The sequence below is a fragment of the Lissotriton vulgaris genome, chromosome 5, assembly GCF_964263255.1.
Source record: "Lissotriton vulgaris chromosome 5, aLisVul1.2, whole genome shotgun sequence".
Classification (NCBI taxonomy): Eukaryota; Metazoa; Chordata; class Amphibia; order Caudata; family Salamandridae; genus Lissotriton; species Lissotriton vulgaris.
Genome location: NC_141693.1, coordinates 1,046,528,827 through 1,046,547,809, shown reverse-complemented (window position 1 = coordinate 1,046,547,809; position 18,983 = coordinate 1,046,528,827). Strand labels below are relative to the sequence as shown.

General features: G+C 43.1%; 1 long non-coding RNA gene across 1 annotated transcript in view; it reads left to right on the top strand.

The window, feature by feature from the left end:
* The window catches only part of LOC147711969 (uncharacterized), a 32,521-nt gene that overhangs the window by 1,937 nt on the left and 11,601 nt on the right, over nt 1-18,983 (top strand). Inside the window, exon 2 of the long non-coding RNA XR_015295969.1 lies at nt 4,701-4,817. This is a non-coding gene — a long non-coding RNA (uncharacterized LOC147711969). The remainder of the gene's footprint in view (nt 1-4,700; nt 4,818-18,983) is intronic.

Genomic DNA, 18,983 nt, shown 5'->3' with positions numbered 1-18,983 from the left:
GCCCTATGTTATTGCAGGATATACCCAAATTATCATACGCCCGCGACTGTTCCCAAGAGAGTAGCTGTTGGTGCAAAATTATCAACAACCTAGAGGTCTTTTGTTACCCCAGTCGTTACTGCTAGAAATATTAAAGATCCCTCACGGTGGCTCTTCTAGTTTTATTGATTATTTCCTGGGCTGTGGATTTATTTATGTGTTGCTGAAAGAGCTATTATACTGCTGCATGGCCACTTCATTAAGTGACATTAGAAGTGGGAAATCCGGCCGTGCCGTGCTTCCTTCACTTGTCATGTCATACTTGTACATCCCAGAATGCTTTCCTTGTCATCATTTCTATGGCAACCGTATCAGCTTGCACAAAAGATGAAAGCGGCATGTCCTGAATTCAGATCTTGAATAAGAATATTTTTAACAGCATTTTGCTTTTTCTTCTCCATTAGAGAATCTGTCTCTTAATTGTAGGTGTTAATTAAAGCTCCCCTTGCTCGAAAAATTGTAGGTTTGGATCTGTAAATAGTTTCTGTGAGCTCAAATGGTGGAATCCCATTGAGACCAACAATAATTGTAAAAAATAGACTTGGTGGTTGCGCTCTACAGAGAAGGTTTTGGGGAGTGGGAAACAGCACACAATAGTAAGAAGTCTCATTACCCAGCATGACATTCACCTGCTTCATTTAATTAGAAAAAGAAAGCATTCAAAACCAAGAGTGGACCAAACCTATAGAATAACAGAGTTAGCAACAGCTATGTCCCTGAAGTGGAACAAATAAGGTTATGCATGGTACTATAAAATAACGTGAACGGGTGGTGGGCAGCAATGTTCAGTACATGCCCCATTGGTCGGAGTTTCATCGCCATCCTAGGTGGTTTTGAGTGTCCCTGCACGCCTTTGGAAGGTGCACACTCCAGAACAGCTTTGTTGGGAACGTGGTGCACACACTGGATTGAGGGCCATGGAAAACATCAGTGGGGGAGGATCTTCCGTATAAAGGGCCATGGGATAAAAGATGCAACCTGTTGTTCCCCATATGAAGCAGCCCCAAGAATGGGTGCAAGTGAAAACTCTGGCTTTGAAACCCATGACATTTCTGTTCAGGGTTAAGAATAGTAGAACGCTTGTTCGGAGAGGCGACCATCTCACTGCCTCAGACGCACTGTAGTGGTTCTTCTTCATGGACTGAGTGTTGCCAAACTCCTTTCTTCAGAGGTGCCATGCCGGCCTGCCCCACCTTATTTTATGGGAACAGCATAAAAGGAGTTCTCTCGCATACACCCCACAGCCAGTTATAAGTGGGCCTTGTGGCATCTTCCAATCACCTCTCTCTAAGCTATCAGTGTCCTTGCCTACATGGAAGTAAAGTGCAAATTATCTTCCACAACAAGTCTGTACTTTGCCTTCCTTTTTTCAACTATCACCAGAGTCCGACTGATTCCCTGCCACAACAGTTTCAATACTTGGAGGATCACGTCATCAAGGGACAGTAGCACTACATTGTCTCAAACAGTGATGCCCATACTAAGGTAAATTGTACCAAAACATTAGGACTTCACTTTGAAATCTTGTAGGTTATTTGTATGCTAAGTTCCCATAGGACAGGATTCTAAATGGCATGTCGCCTAGCGATTTCTTAGCAGTTACTATCACTATTACTTTCCCAGTAGCTCATATTGCTACCTGCTAGACTGTTTTAACAGAACCCTAGCACGAGCCTTGACTACTTTACCCATTTGTGGTTCTAGTTGTTCCTGAAAGAACCCCATTGGGATCTACTAGGAATTGTATAAGAATCTCTATGGGAAAATGTATCCATGCCCTTTTCTAAACACATGATTTCCCCTCTATTCTATAGACTTACAAGGACAGAAACCACCCTGGACCGGAGCCAATTCCTCATTCTTTGTCCAAATACCCCTACGGAGGTAGCCTCAAAGTCCTGGGCACTCTTCTACTAGTTCCATATTTGGTGCCCCACGTTCTTCCTCTCCTCCTCTCCTCCTCCTTCTTGAACAAACCAGATCTGTTCTTTGTTTTCCAAGAATCCCACCCCAGAAACCTTCACATCACCGTGAAGCCTTCCACTTAAGCCATTCGGCAGCCAGTGTCCATGCATCTGCAGCAGTTATCAAAATGGATTTTATTCTATGTCCAAGATCCCATGGTTTGAAACCCTCAGTTTTATTCCCAGTTATTCTCGGTGTTCCCATGCTCCGGCACCCCTCTTCGCGATTAATCATCTGGTAGAAGGCTTTCTTGCATAAGCTTTTTCCTTTCAAGTATTGTTTTGAATGATGTTAATTGGTTTATTGGCTACAAGTTCATTTTTACCAGAAGGTGTAATTGTATTTGTTTAATATCACGTTTTATGGTGCTCTGAATAGCATTTCCATGGAGCTCACTGCGCCATATACGCCAGACAGCAGTGCCATTGACTACATCTGAAAGGTCCCTTCATTGTAATTCGGATTAGTAAGGGCATCCAAACACTCCAGACAGGATTTAAACTCGGCTTCTTCCCTCTACCAAGAGGTTAGTATTTTTCCCCCTCATTTTATTCACAGCAGGGATTGTATTATACTTCCTAAATAGAATCTTTAATCAAAATGTCAAACTCACTGAACGCAGCTGAGATGAGAATGCCAACAGAAACCCGACACTCTTCTGTCCTTCCTTGATTTTTTGTTTATCGCTTATAACTCGCTTTCACAGGCGAAGCTTGGAGTTAGCCTTTGTGTGTTTATAATTTATCTGGAAAGAGATTTGTTCTCCTGATCACGCACACCCCTGCACGTACGTCTCAACTTGCTGCTTTATTCGGTTTGTTGTCATGGTTCCAGTTGTTTGTAAGTTTCTGATAGCTTGAATTGCCAACTGTGGTTTTTATATCTGGCATTAGCCAAGACCTTTTGGTTAAACTATGTGTAATGGTCTTGCCATTGGTCTGTTGTTATGTCATCCACATTTTTATACAACCTACTATAGCCATAAAGAATAGGACAGTGGGTCAGCTCCCATCAGCAATTGGATAAAGTCACAGTGAGTGACAGGATTTTTCCTTTTCACAAGGAGCACATCCACATACAAAGTAGTTCCCTTCAGTGCCAGGAATTACTATGGCAATGTGTGCTTTCTGAGACAAAAATATGCCTTTGATTTTAGTCAGTGTTTTTTCTAGACTGACGAGGTACTGAAAGCTTTCACTGTATTTAAATGTTGCATAAACCGTGATAAAACAAAATAGATATTGGCAAAGCGAAAAGGCTGGTAGCTCAAGCCAGTCTTGTTGTCTTTTTTGTTTGTCTATTGAGAGATGGAGGTGCCTAAAATTCATGTTAATATACTTCAGCCATTTTGCTTTCCTGAATCATTACAGAGAACAGTGAAGCTGTGCTGTACCACCACAGGACAGCAGGCTGTGGTTTAAACCTTTAATGATTATCGCAGCGACAGGTGGCGTGTCTCCGAAGCCACTGACCGAGATCACACTGAACATTCCGATGGCATCCCCCCCATCATATAACCTTAATATTAAACACAAACATTCCTTCAAAGCTGAAGACTACAACTGGTTCACTTTAACAGAAAAAAACAATAAATAGTAAAACCGCATGAAGCTACAAAAACAAGATCATACTATTTACAAAGCAAGCATGGATATTCACAGCATAAATCCTCAACGAGGGAGCAATATATGCACTGGAAATGCGCTGAAAGCCTACCATTGATAATTTCGCAACATAGTAGATGTCCTTCTCATCCTGCTTTGCGTTAATCTGGTAAATGTCACACCTCTACCCAAATCGTCCCTTCTTCCAAGTATTCTACTGCCCTTGCAATCACCTCATGACCTCACAGTCTCTCAATCGTTACACAGCATTACTTGTCCATCATCAACATCACCCCACTGCGTCCTTCACCACCACTCTTTCTGCTCCAGTTTCCTACATGCTACAAGCTATAACAAACTGCAGGCGCTGCAAATGTGGCATGTGACTAAATTCTCCAATGCAGATTAAGGCCTTGGTCATAAGTGAATCCTAACTCTTTTGAGGCTACACACACACACACACCCACACACACCCACACACACACACACACACACGCACACACACACACACACACCCACACACACCTATAAAATGTCATTCTTAAAGGGGGGTGTCTGTGTGCATGGGCACATGTGTGTATAAGGGGGCACTTGTGAGTGTATGAGTTAGTAAAGTCAGTCCAATAAATTAGGTACCACATACTCTCCTGTGGAAATTGCAGTTAACCGCTATCAAATGATTTCTACTTGCTGTCGTCGTTTAGAAATCAACTGAACTGCTATCTAAAACGTTCTGTTTCGTCTCAACAGTATTTTGGAAATGGTTTCCAATGTTGTCAATTACTCCCAGTTGGTATTTCTGTTGTGATATGTCCTGGTCAAAAATCGCAATGGCAAATCTCCTCCAGTGGAACCCTTTTGTAATGGCTCAGTAGGAATTTCTACCTGGACAACAACAAAGATGTTTATTCGGTATTCTACCAACAAATTGTTTATGGTTTATAAACCAGCGTCAATAAAAAATAAATCGTTTGCAGTCTCCTTTCACACACTTAAGCTCTATGTTTGCTAAGATAGTTTACAAAGACGCGTAAGGAGTGCAGATACCGACAAGTTATGTATTTTATTTTAATCCTTGCATTTTCATTTCAGGATTGTTGATAGTGTAATCGTCATGATGGTTCTCTGGGTAGTGATGGGACTCATGCTTGATTCACTAAAGACAAGTCAGTGGACTAACATAAGAGAGGCCGTTGGGAAGTACAAGAAGTGAGTAGATAGAATTAGTGTTTTGTTAATGGTTTAAATCAAGTCAAAGGGAATTGTTATTTGTGGACATGGTTGGCTTTACCTTCTGCTGCATGTTATTGTTTTATATTGTACTGTAGAATGCATATAGTGCTTGTACCCCTGAAGAGGCTGTTCTGTTGATTTTAGCATTGTTTAGCATTAGCCAAAACCTTTTTTTTTTATTTCATGGAAATATCCATCAATTATTTAAACTAATTCATTTAAACAATCAAAATTAACTGAAGAAAATTCATAAATATGCATACATGTTATATATGTGTGTGTGCGTATATATATATATATATATATATATATATATATATATATATATATAATTTTTTTAAATATAACCACCCCAGAGGTTGACACAATTTTGTCTAGAGATGGACAAAGCAGAATACAGTTCTCAATAACCAATCAAAAAAAGTAGAAATTAACTTAACTCTCCGTTTCTACAATAATTACAATTGAGCAATCAGCATGCAGATATAAATTAGTTTAGGACGCTCAAGAAAATGGTTGTATAGCCCGGTAGCACTAAAATAGGATCTTGAGGGATTCTTATCTTTAATTTACCTTCGCAATATTCTCATATTATATTCCAAAAGCTATCTAATCTAGTCAGCATGTGATATAGTATGAGATCAAATTGCAGCGTAAGAGGATCCACATCTGAAATAATTAGGAGAGCATTTAGAATCAACCTTGTGTAAAAACCTAGGTGATGATAAATTAACCATTTTGAATAAGACTACATCTTGCGATAATTAGCCCCCCCTAAAAAAGAAAAACTTAATCTCATAAATTTTGTTCCAAATATTTAATGATGTAATATTTCCTTACTGAAGGCGATGAGGGCCCAACACATGTGCACTGGTGAATAATTCAGATTATTTTCCAAACCAAAATCAGGTATTTACAACGCTCAACTCTCAGTGGTCCCACCGCCACTGGGACCCAGTCCTCAAAACATTTTCAACTCTTTGAAAGGAGCATCATTGTTCACACTATAGTAATCAAACAATTATTGCATTCGCTAAGAACCAAGTCCATTGGCAAGCTTTCTTTGTAGTAATGTTCCGTTTTTTATTTCACAAGCAAATCTTTTCAGAAACAATAGATCCAAGAACTCATATAACATAAGATCATCAGCCTACGCATTTCGTCCACACTTGGACGTCATTAGGGCTGGAAAAAAGGAAAAATGCTCGTCAATATTGACTTCTCCATGTTTTCAAATTAAATCATTCAGTACAAACAGCATGACCCTGTTGTCTCCATCCCTTCTATTTTACATTCAAACGATGCCCTTCAAGCCTGCCTATATACAATCTTTCACCCCCCCCCAATTTAATAAATCCTTTTATTGTACTTGCAATAATATCCCAAGGCTTGTTATTTATTAACTTCTACAAAACTGAACCCGTGCTTAACCTCATATATTTTTCTCCCAACTAGCTGTTCTCAATCAATTAATAATGTTCACAGCACCTTGGACGGACCTCAAAAGTAATTATTTTACAATTCCCTCCTTTGAGTCCTTCTGTGGTTCGTATCATCATCCCATTATGGGGAAATTCTTTTCTACACAAAATAAATGATTCAAACCAAATTATAATCCCTATTAGCTTTTGAATACCTCACCCATTCTTCCATTCTTACTATGTCTGTGGCCCATGGAGTTTGGTTTTGGCCGTGTGTGCAAAACACGCAGCTGTAATATTGTCATTGTGGATAGATATAACCAATGGCTTCATGAAAAAGCATGAGGGAAATTGTTGTCCGGTTCTGCCCTGCACTTTAAAGGAGCCTGCATCAACAGAATTCAAAATTCATCCTGGCTCTGCGCCTTTACAGGGATTTTTTTAAAACCGTCATGATCTAGGAGGGAAACCCAAATTGTTTTCAAATGCCAAAAAGGCTCTCCCATGGGAAAAAGTCTTTGCTACATCTAATAAAAATAAATAGACCGAGTTTATTTGCTATTGACAACATTGAGAAGTTCTACTAAATAATTATAATATTAATTATAATAAGTAGTGTGGCTCACTGGTTAGAGGCGGCAGACCCGAGAGCAGAGGACGGCCCGGGACCAGGGTTCGATTCCCGGCGCGGCAGGTTTCTGGACCAGGGTCAGCGGACTCGATAATTCTCGCCTCGGTGCCCACTCTGATCAGCGATCACACTCGGCAACTCTGGGCATTAGCTTGCCTCATCTTCACTAACGGCCCCACCAGACCGCCGGGGATGCCTGGTCTCACCCTGGAGATACCCATTAAGGGACCATCTCTCAGGGAAGCCAGGAAGGGTTTCGCAGCGGTGGAAGCGCCTTGGGACCCTACGGGTAAGTAGTGCGCTATATAAATGCCAATACATTTACATACATACATATTGGCATATAATTGGCCCCCTGAAATAAAACCATTTTGGTCCTTGTGAATCAACGTATTTTCAATCAATCAATTAATTAGGTCATCAATTGAGAAACGATTGTACAATGCACACCAAGTCTAACAGCCTTCGTTATCATTTTGCACAGACAACTCACAAAGACACAGGCACACAGGGAGATGCGCACACATACACACACACACACCTCAGGCAAACAGACACCAAGACCCACACAGATATATAGTTGTTGCGCTGTGCAACTTGTACGGAAAAACAAAGACGGGCCAAGAATACTTCTATGCTTCTGTCTCGGCCAACTGATACTCCTTTCAGAGAGTTTCAAGTTTCAAAATTTCCCCTTTTCCCCATAAACCTCCCATTTTAGTATTGCAAGTTGGACCCCACTTGGTGAAGCATTCTAACTTGCCCACTTCTGCCAAAGCATCACTATCCCCTCACATCCCAAGTAGGCTGTCACTTCTTTCCAAACTGATATCACCATCTGTTTGTGGGTAGGTGTAGGTGTATTTTTTCGACGTCTGTTTCTGTATAATGCTGCTGCATAGCCGCTTTAGCCCATTGCATACCTGTCTATCCTAACCGCTGTTGCTTCTTGAGGTGTGGATACCCAGTCGTTTATGGTTGCCAGCTGTGTGGCTCAATAACATTTCTTGATGTCAAATAAACCACCCACCATCATACACTCACCTAGTCCATTTGTTTGTATCTATAGGGGGAATTACTTCCCATAAAAACAGCCTGCTCTCAGTTTCCAGCCTCATTACGAATTCCTTTGGGATGCAGCAAGGGGTGTTCTGTAGCGCATAGAAACCTGGGCATGGACACCATCCTAAACATGGCAGCTCTGCAAGCAATGGGTAGGGGTTTTGGTCAAAGAACACATTTAGATTTCTCGTTATATAAGTGCCCAGGTATCTAAAGCCCTCAAGTGCAATAAGAATTCGGCAGTCCCTTGGCAATCTCGATAATCCTCGTACAAGAGAGTATATGTGGGATTTTTCCAAGTTTATTATATACCTAGAAACACATTCAGTTTTCTGGATATAGTCAGCTCGGGTTTCGACGCATATAGCAGAACGTCTGCAAACAGAGAAATTATTTCCTCCCACATCTTGGCCCATCACACAATGAATCCTCTCTAATACAGACACCAAGGGCCTCAATGCCAATGTAAAACAAAGCATTGGCATAGCCAATAAGTCTTGCCTTTTGGACATTATAAGTGTTTAGCCAAGCAACAGTTGATGTTGTTGCACCAAGGATATTGTGCTGGACAACTAATCACTTATAAGGTCCCAAAGGCGAGACCTATTGGCTATGCAAATACTTGTTTATGCTTGAAATCCCTAGCTAGTCCTTTTCTTTGTGCTCTTATGGGTAACCCACCAGCAGCCCTCAACAGCACCATCTAGTGCTCCCTTGACAACATGACTGTGTGTCATTTTCCCTGCTTACTTACCCTGCTTATCACACTTCCATCCGACGTACGGTGCCTAATACTAATTAAATAGTTTTATATTTATATGATGAATCTCATTCAGAAAGGTGTGCACTTTTTTTTACTCCAGAAAACAAATTAAAGTTGCCCTGAAAAATAATCGTCTATTTGGCTAACTTAACAAAGGATACTGAGTGCCCACAGCTCAGAATTGCAAAATCATATTTTGAATTGCCATCTCTGTTGTCATATCTGAGCAGATCTTGAAAGTGTGGTCCTTTTGCACTCCGTAAGTCTTTTCGGGAATGGCTTTCATATGGATTAACTCTTTAACCCTACAATCATAACAATTAACCAGCATGGTTCTGTGATACCTGGTATTAGGAGACATCTCCCAGGGGACTCTGCGTGCCCTTGCTATTAAAAGATCTTGAGTATATTCTGGGAGGCCACGTATTCTTATTAATGCCTCCACCAGGGAAACAGTGCCTATGGAGTCCTCTTTATGTTCATGAGTACATATAGTCCAGAGAGTAGAGCGTCTGAAATGAGTCCATTTCCTCGTGTTTATTCTGTAATAAGGATAACTTTAGCTCAAGCTGTATTGTTCTATTTGTCATTCTGCACAGTTTGTCCTCACCTTCAGAAAACTGAGTTCAGCCTCTCAATTCTCTCTAGTAACACGGCCATCTTATTTTCTATTTTGGCTAAATGTAGTGAGTGAGGTTACACTCTCTCTTTGAAACTGCTTTGGCTGTTTTCTCGCCCCCAGAATTTTTTATAGCAACAGCAGAAGCTTTGAGTCCACATTGGTGACTGCTCCTAGAAAGCAGTAGAGGAGTGAGGGGGGGTAAAGAGAGGGAGGAGGTGGGATAATACAAATCCCTGATCAGGTGCCAATCTCTACTCCGTCCTCTTCCTGGCTTCTTTTCTGAAAACAGGAAGCACCCGGGCTCCCAGGCTCCCCGGTTCCCCATAGCCAATCATAACGCTGCGCTGTGGTTCTGCGTTCAGCCAGGGAATGGGAGCCTGGGCATGTTCTACACCCAGGCTATAATGCAGCCTGGAGGGGAGAACATGCAAAGTGCACATGAACGTTTGGAGGGACCAAGAGGTTATTCATAAGTCTCTTGTCCCAGTGTCTTAGTTTCTGGGGATTTCTGATCATCTGATTTCACTCTGCCAAGCCAGAGACTCTATGTCCTCATACTTCCTGTGTCTCTGTGTCCACTTGTTTGTCTAGCTCACCAAGTCACTTTCTCGTGGGGACCATTTACCAAGGCTCCCATTGGCCCTCAGTGCTTGAGACTATCTGTCCCAGGACTTAGCTATAGCCAGACAGACAGACAGACAAGTAAACGGATACACAGTCAGCTATAAATCAACGTAGGAAGACGTAGGTCTCTAATTTATGCTACAAGATGGTTAACTCTTGTATGTGACTGATGTGGCAATAGATGTACTGTCTGTGGCAGATAAGAGACAAGGTAATGCTACTGTTTTCACTGAACGACCTATCCACCAGCTGTCTGGGCCAGAGATATTTCTGCCATCTTTCATAAGTGAGCCATAACGCTCTTGTACGCATAGCTCTACTGAGTAAGTGTGGGATGTGTCAACTGAGCAATGGACTGCTGGGCTTTCTATTAAAGGTTAATGATAGCTCTGGCACCTGCTGCAAGTGAGGATACTTCTGATTTATAAATGAGTGAGAGATCAGTCATCTAAGCAAGGAATAGTTCTTCAATCTTAATATCTCAGCCATGCATGGAAAGTGGAGGATACTTCTGTTTTTTCCACCGTGCAAGATATAAAGCATCTGAGGTGCCCATAAGAAGAAAGTGCATAACCAATTGCTCTGGGATCTGTCCAGGTGGCAAGGTATTCTGTGTTTGTGTGCACCCATAACTCTGCACAGTAAAACTGCAATGAATGGCAAGCTGCCCACTCCCTCGAACTAACCAATAAACATGCCAGCAGAGCCTAGAGCTTGAAAGAGTTGAAAGAAAGGATAGATGGCTGCATGCCAGCCCCCCATTCCTTAAAGGTACACATTGTGGGAGGACATCAAAGTATGAGAGAGAGGCCCTTGTCAGAGTGTTGAGTATCGTACCCTAGCACACTCCAATGCTAGGCCAAGTTCTGACCTCAGACAGCAGGTGTGATCATCCCAAGTAGTCAGTAGTTGTCTAGGCTTGCATAATGTATATTGTGGAGACTACAAGCACAGTCCACATTTTGAAGTCAAGTGATTTGCCAATGTCATTCTCTAGTAGTGGTGGAGAAGTTAACCGATTAATGCTTTGACCTAGTTTAATCGAAGAGACTCAGCTTTCAGTTGATCTTCCCAGGCACCTATATATTGTTCTGTACGCACCTGAAAGAGAAGAAAATCTTGCTCGCTGTACATTTCTCTTTCTCGTTGGCTTTGTCGTTCGTCACATAAGGTAACATATATCCTCTGCCACATGTACAAAATAGGCCCTCTCTCATATGTATTTTGTTCAGTGGAGGCATTAACACTAGCAACACTGCTTACTTATGCACTCCACAAGTGCAGCCTTAGCAATATTTATTTGGCCATGGAGATGAAGGGAATACTCCTATTCATTCCCAGGACCCTCCAAGACATTCAAGGTCCAGTCACAGTGGGGGAGAAAAGCAGTTTGGACACTGTTGGTGGGTGTAGAGCCCATTCACAGACAGGCCTGCCTAGTAGCAGAAGGTTTACAACACATTTAAGCAGGGACTACTGGGTCATTTTACCACAAGTTAAAGAGGAAACACTGCAAGCAAATGGACGTGGGGGACTGAGGGAAAATAGCTAGGATTGTGTAGCAGAATTTCCGTAGTCACTGGCAAAAGTGCACAGAATACATTTTGCACCTCTACCTCCACCTACTCAGAACATTACTTGACCTGGGAACAGCCCACCTGAAGAAGAAGGCATTGGCTAATGACACCTGCTGGAAGAAGAGGGCTCATTCAAGGTCTCCTAACTCCTGCTGGGACCCAGTGATGGGAGCTGCTCTCCACGGGTCAAGTGGTTGGCCTGTTTGCCTCCTTCAGGGACACAAAATGCATAATGACTCCTAACTCCAAGAGCACCCAGTTGACCACAGAGCTAGACCATGCAGGAGACCTGGTTGGAGAGATACCTGGTCCTATAAACCTCCCCTGTGGAGCTAGGGGCTCCAGGATTGACCAGAAGGACTTTTCCCAGCAGTTTGAAAAAGAGGAACTTAATCACTTTTTCATTTCTGGAGGACAGGGACTAGGTGCAGAGGCAGACCCTCACAGTAAAGGTATCCGGCTTTATGGGGTGTTGCCTGACTAAAGCTTACAGTCTTGCTACACTGCAGAATACAAACTTCCAAAAATGTGAATCCAAAGTTAAAACCTTGGACGTGGATGAGGCAGTAAATTTGTCTGACCAACAAAGCGCTTTCAGCAGCACCAAAATGTGCCCTTTTCCCACTCTGAGATTTTGCGCCAAACTAACAGCTCAGTGGGTGCTCACTAATAACTTATTTAACTACAAGGGACCCTGACTGGCCACAGCCTGGGACCTTTTCCTCTGGGGAGATTTTGACTTCCATTTTTTAGATTTAGGATTCCCTGGGGGAAGCATGGCTGTCATCAGATGAACCCCCACCATGGCTGCTCCTCTGAAGCACTGTAAAGTTGCTGAACAGTATCCATGTGCAATGTGAGCACTCAACAAATTAATTTTTCAAAAACAAACTCCTAAAGTGAGAGGGTTTTTTTTTTAAACAAAAAATGAAGGGCCCACTTCAGCTGAGAGTTTCTTTCCAGGATGAGGTGGTGTGTTTTATTTTTTTCTGTTTGGGACTGACAGACTTTTCCTTGTTATCCCGAACAGGAAAATAAAGGGCTGACATTCTAAGTTATTTAGACCAAAAGCCCCATGTCCATGGGGCTGTTGGTTTAAGCTTTCCACCAGAAGAGCCAGCAGAGGCTCTACTAGCAGAAACATGACTGGTTGACCATCTCTAAATAGAGGACACAGACCTTCAATCTAACTTACTGTGGACTCCACCCTATTTGTGGCAAAGTAACCTCTCTTCCAAACTCAAAATGACCCCATAAGTCTGAAGGTAAAACCTTTGACTAGGACGACCCACTTGGTGTTTCTGAGACCTGTTCCATCACAATCAGTTTGAAATCATGCATTGGTCACCGTCCATCACGAACTGTTATCTTTGAATGGCAGTTTACTTTTTTAGGTGTTTTTTATTTAAATCTTTAGAAATTCATATCTCCAGGTCCCCTTATCCTGTTTAATGATCTTAACCACTTTTTCCTCATTACGTTTTTCTCTGTGCTCCCTAAATTGCTTTGGGACTTTTATTGTGGTCTATTGTTGACTTTGAAATTGAACCTAACACTCACAGAACTGTGTTGTGACCTAACCAGACTGTGTTTATTAAGTTAGTAGTGCTCACCTGTTCACAAATTAATAACACAATTTTTGAGTTGTCAAAATAGCTGTCATTACATGTTAAGCAAGCATTTTCATTGTTGACCAACTTCTAACTTTTGATTGGCTGTAAAATCCTAACTTTCCAATGATTGTGCTAATTTTTCTTATTGTTCTTAAAACCCTATGGGCTTATTTTTACAAGCCCCTTGCGTCTTCGGTGCCTCACTTTTAATATGGGAAAAAGTGACGCCTCAGCGGCGCAAGGGCTGGTAAATAACCCCCCAAGTGTATTTAGGCAGTGGAACTCTAGTCCGAGTGCGCGCACATCAACTGTATAAAGATGGAAATGATCAGCAGTCTGAGGCAGCACAAACACGTGCACTGGAAATCTGCCAATCACATGCACGTAACTGGCAGTTGTCTGTACAGTCGCCTGGCGTCCTACAGCATCTCTTCCAGGCACGCGCCGCGTCCTACTCTGGCGCGCTCTAGCCCACTCTCTGGGCAGTGGCCAGCTCACCACGCACACGCAATTAGAATGCTGCTCCACTCCCTCGCATCCCTGTGTGTGAGCTTTCGAGCCCAGCGCCCTTGTCGAAGAATGCCCTGTAGTGGCGTTTTCACGACGTGAAAACAAATTACAGACCCATACATTTGAGCTGAGCAGATTAACAAAATAAGAAAGAACTAATAGTTGGATGCTGAGCTACACACAGCAATTGTGTTGAAGTGTTTGTTTTTCTAAACTGGAATGCTTTAACGTGGATGTACAATTTGTATTGGGGATAAAGAAAGACGGACTTTATGTGTGTGAGAGAGATGCACACAGAGAGAAAATGAATGAGGGGGAGAGAGAAGGGGCTACGATGGAATGACACAGTAAAGTCTGCCCAAAAGGGTTAGAGAGGGAAAGAGAGCTATAGGAAAAAACACTAGCGTGTGTCAGGGGTCAGAAGGTGAAAAAAAGAAAATGTTTGAGAGCATGGGAGAGCGTGCTCTTTACAACTGGAGTAAGAGAGCACCTGTGCGAGAAAGTAGCAAGAGAGGGCTGAAGCGAGTGAGCATCCATTACAGTCGTCAGACAAACTAGATAATCAGTGCCACATTGTTTTCTTTCAAATGCTTATTAAATAAACAAGTGCCCGCGCAATGCATTGTTCCATTTTTTTGTCATCTGCGGTCTAATAAAGTTGGGAGCTGACATGCATGAACCAGGGCCTAGGTAGCACCTGATGAATGTGGCATGTTGCGTGGTCTCCCTCCACAGCCCTCTCTACATTGGTGGCGAGGTTGTGGCAATGGGGCATACCCCCCAGCTCAGTGAACGCTGCTGCAAGCGCATGATGCAGCATCCGCACTCCACATACATCTCTGAGAGGAGGTGTCTAATAGATAGGTTTTAGGATATTCCAGGAAGTGTGGCGCCTTGCTGTGTTTGCGTTTCGTGTATTAGCTATGCCTAGGTCATGGTGCAACCAGGATAGGCGAAGTACCCTAAAACCCCTAAGTGTGTGTGGGTAGAGACCCGCACAATTTACAGACAAACAAAGTCCCGGGCACACGAGGTCATCTCTTCAGAAGCTGGTTCCTGACTCGCACCCCTTCTTTAACAGTGACCTGCAGAGTGCATGTTGGAAGTCACAGCACGATGCGCAAGACTCCCCCCTAATGGACGTTAGGCCTTGTTGTAGTGGCCTGGGTTGATATGTTCTTGTGACTGTAGTTGCATGCGCATCGCAGCTCCAACTGGTGCCTTCCTCCTCTTGAGTACCATCAGATGCGCAGTTAAGTGACTCTATGATCGATCCTGCAATAAATACAGATGAGGAACTTCTGAAGCTGCGGTCCATAGTACACAAACTGCCTGTATTTGCCGCTCGCAGCTCGTCACTGAGGGTCCGTTCCCCTTGCTACATCTGAAGTGCCTATGGATGGAGTGATCAAGGCAGAGTGACTCCTCAGCCAAGTGGGCGTTCGCTGTCCTCTCACCAGCAGCAGTAAATCTTGTGCTACATAGGCACGACGGGGTGTCTGCAGCCTACTTTTAGTGAACTGTCTGCTTCAGGTAGAGTTTCACCCTGATGGCCTGTAAGGATCGACAATATCACTAACTATTTTGTGGTTACCAAAGAGACTCTACCGAGAGTGAATCAATCCTACATTTTCATCCTTACTTACTATCCTTCTTTTTTGTTTTCCTAAGTGCTTTGCCCTAAAGTGTGACGGGTATAGCCAGATGTTGGTTCCCCACTCACCGTGCAATAGAATTCAAACTTCAAACAATCGAAGAGGTGCAAATAAGCAAAAACAGTTTCTTGAGTTACTTGTGTTCCTGTTCAGAGGCGACCTGTCCTGGTAGTTCGAGCTGGATGGTTCCTGTTGGAGAAAAAAATCAAGAACTGCATATTGGTGGTTCCAATCTGACGTAGTGTCGTGGACAATGAAACAGTGGACTGGATTAGAGGGCAGAGTAACTACCAGTGGCTGAGATTATTTCAAGCAATTCATCCATCAATTGTTTTTCTCACTATGATCCATACTAAAATAATTATGCTGATGAAGACATTTTCAATATCTTTCCAAATGTACCTCTTACTGGAGTTGAGTCCAACTGTAATAGGGTGATGGCTGCTCTGGATGCACATTTCAACCCCCCTCTGAATCTAGACTATGAGAGGTTTGTGCGGCATTAAGCACAATACCAGCATGGCCAATAAAAATGGCAATTTGTACACAAGACTAAGGGAACTTGGCAGTGCATGCATTGATGATGACCTACACAAGAACACCCACTCAACTGATCTAGGACTGTAGATCAACTGTTCTTCCACATCTTCAATGAGCAAAAAGTGGCTTTAAAGGACATACTGACTGTGGACAGGCTCTGCCTGTTAACCCAGAGCCACTTTGCAAGAGTGTGTCATGGAGGCAGAAAAAGCCACGTGGACAGAAGAGATGTTGCTACTGCACCAACAAAATTAACACAGGTCACATCACAAGATCACGATGAGTAGACATAGACTCAGAAAAAACGAACCTCCTGAGCATATGTGACAGTGAATTCAGCGAGAAGGAAGAGGAATTTCTGATATCATTTGTCAACAAATCATCAAGTGCACATATAAGGCTGATTGATGAAGCATCACCGGTGAGCACAATATACAACCAGCAATTTATCGAGGTATGGCCTAAACTCAAACTAATTCCTATGCGGATGCACATGTACCCTTTCCAGGCCGTAACTAATCTAGTATTAGCAGAGGTTTTTGAAACAAACCTATCATATGAGTGGGCCTCTGTGAAAGTGAGGATCTTTGTCAAGGAGAGGTCTGACTAACTGAAAAAGGCCAGGGGCACTGGCCCTAAAGTGGGACTGCATTATTTGTCACTCTTGCCTAAATATCAAAGTAGTGACTGATCATGAACTTCTTGTCCCATTGTTTGGTGCAACTGCTCAATATCCACCATTCAGGGTAGAGAAACTGGCCCTCCAACTCCAAAAGTAAAACTTTTCAATAATACACAAGACAGTGACTGGCAACAATGCAGACTATCTGTCACACCACTCTGCTGCCTGCAAGACAGGTGATGGCGAGCAGTCAGAGAAAATGGAAGAGTATATTAACATGGTGACACATAGTTCTTGCCCGAAAGCAATGCCAATGGTTGAAATTTGCGCAGTCATCAACGAGGTACATCTCTATACAAATGGTTTTGCTACTTTGAAATCAAACTCAGGGAAGAGGTTTCTAGCTGCTCATTGGAACGAGGAGACTAAGACATTTCAAACACTGTGCTGTGGAGAAGAAGGTGACATGAACTAAGCCTAACTGGAAATGGTGTGCTGCTGAGAGGTGATAAAATTGGAGCCACGGGTGCCTTGCAATACCAAGTAATCCAACTGGCCTATCAAGGACACGAGGGCCTGGCAAAGACTAAAACACAGCTCTTAGAAAAGTTGTGGTTCCCATTGATGGTCCCATTTGTCACAGAGAGATTAAGAAGTTAAGAGTGAATGTGGACCTCTGTCTTCTCTCCAACAGTCAGCAGCTTCTGGTGGCCATAGAAGTCTCATTGAGGAAACCTGTGGTAGGATGCCTCTTTGACATACTCTGTGGTCGACATGGTTGTGACTACCGCTTTTGAACATGTAAATCCTGAGTAGGAGAACGTGCTTACCAACAATCCTCAAAACAGACAGTGAACTTCGTTTCAATGGAGTGGCCTTTCAAATGTACATGAAGAAATTAGGCATTGAACACAAAAAATCACTTTGCCGTGGCCCTAAGCAAATGGGAAGTCAAAGCGCTTTATGCACTAAATGAATAAAGCGCTCCCAAAAATGGTAGGGGCCTATAATAGTCCATCCACAGTTTCTTGTGGTGAAATGAAACACGCAACCGTTCACCCTAAGTGGGATAGGTATGCCCAGACGTGGGTCCCTTGCTCACTGTGCCACTGATTCAAGATAGCCTGGCTGATGAAGGGTAATACCCAGAAACCGGTCCCAGGGTGCTTGTTTCCGGTCCAGGGAGGACCTGGCTTTGCAGTTTGATCTGAACTGTTCCCATGAGGCACAGGCCAAGACTGATTTCCATATGGCTGGGTCTAAACTGGGGTGGCATGGTGACAAATGAAGCACGCAACTCTGTACCACCAAGTGCACACAAGCCTCAGTGTTATTTGGCCTTGCCATATGAGACACCTTATCTGTGTCATCTCACTGGGTTCCTGACGGTCTAGATTCTAAATAAAGGCAATAGAGACGGTGGAGGAATGATGACCAATCAAGCCAAAAGAGGAGTGCAATCAAAAAGATATTGATGTTGTAGATGGGTTTCTGGTTAGAAATGAACTCCCTGGAGGAAACTTCCAAGCACCTTTTGAGTTCACCCTGTGGAAGGTGACAGCTCTCAAAGGGACAACAGTAATGAGAGGGCGTGAGCAAGATACATGTAATGTTCAAAAATGTCTGCCTTGCCGTGGTGATTCTGGAGCCAGAGGCAAGGGAAACTAACTTGCAATAGACACCTGGTGATGACCCTGAATGGTAACATGGAACTCTGTGCCCATGAATGCACCACTATCACCGTAATACCAGCTGGTATCAAGAACAGCGCCAACGACATCCCTCACATCATGCCATGGCAGCCAGGAGACCATCCAGATGAGAACTAACCTGATACTTGCTGAGGGCTCAGGCAAACCACTCCAAAGAGTGAAGGGCTTACTGTATTCAAAGTTAGTGTATGTCACAGTCAAAAGGGTCTGCAATGGATGATTCTGTGTTATTGTTAATAGTACTAAGTTGGGGAGGCATGCAGTGTGCCTCTCGGCATTCAGTTCTGATGACAGGTGCATCATCACTGACCTAATAAAAATGGTAGCTGATACCATGAGATCAGACCCTTGTTAGCACTAAGTGTGGCATGTTATGCCTTCCTCAAGTCCCTTTCTTATTTATTTATTTATTTATTTATTTATTTTTACCATTTGTAGAGCACACTGTAACCCTGCGGGCATCCTGGAGCTACGACAGCCACTAGGAATAATGGAAGTGAACACGGGCTGCTACAAGGAAAGAACCCTGTTTTACTACATGTCCTTAGCCTCTCACTTTCTTGTGGGATCATCCTCGACACCTATATGCAAGTAGAGGTCGCAGCATTGTAAATGAAACCTATGGATAAGATGAACCTTGCCATCTTATGGGCCATACCATTGGCAAGCCACCCATCTATTTCTCCGCTTCTGTCAGCAGGGTAATTGCTGCATCCTATTTCGGGCGAGCTTGGAGGAAACTACCTGGAAAGGAATACTGGACGAGTTCCTGTTTGGTCACCTTCAAATC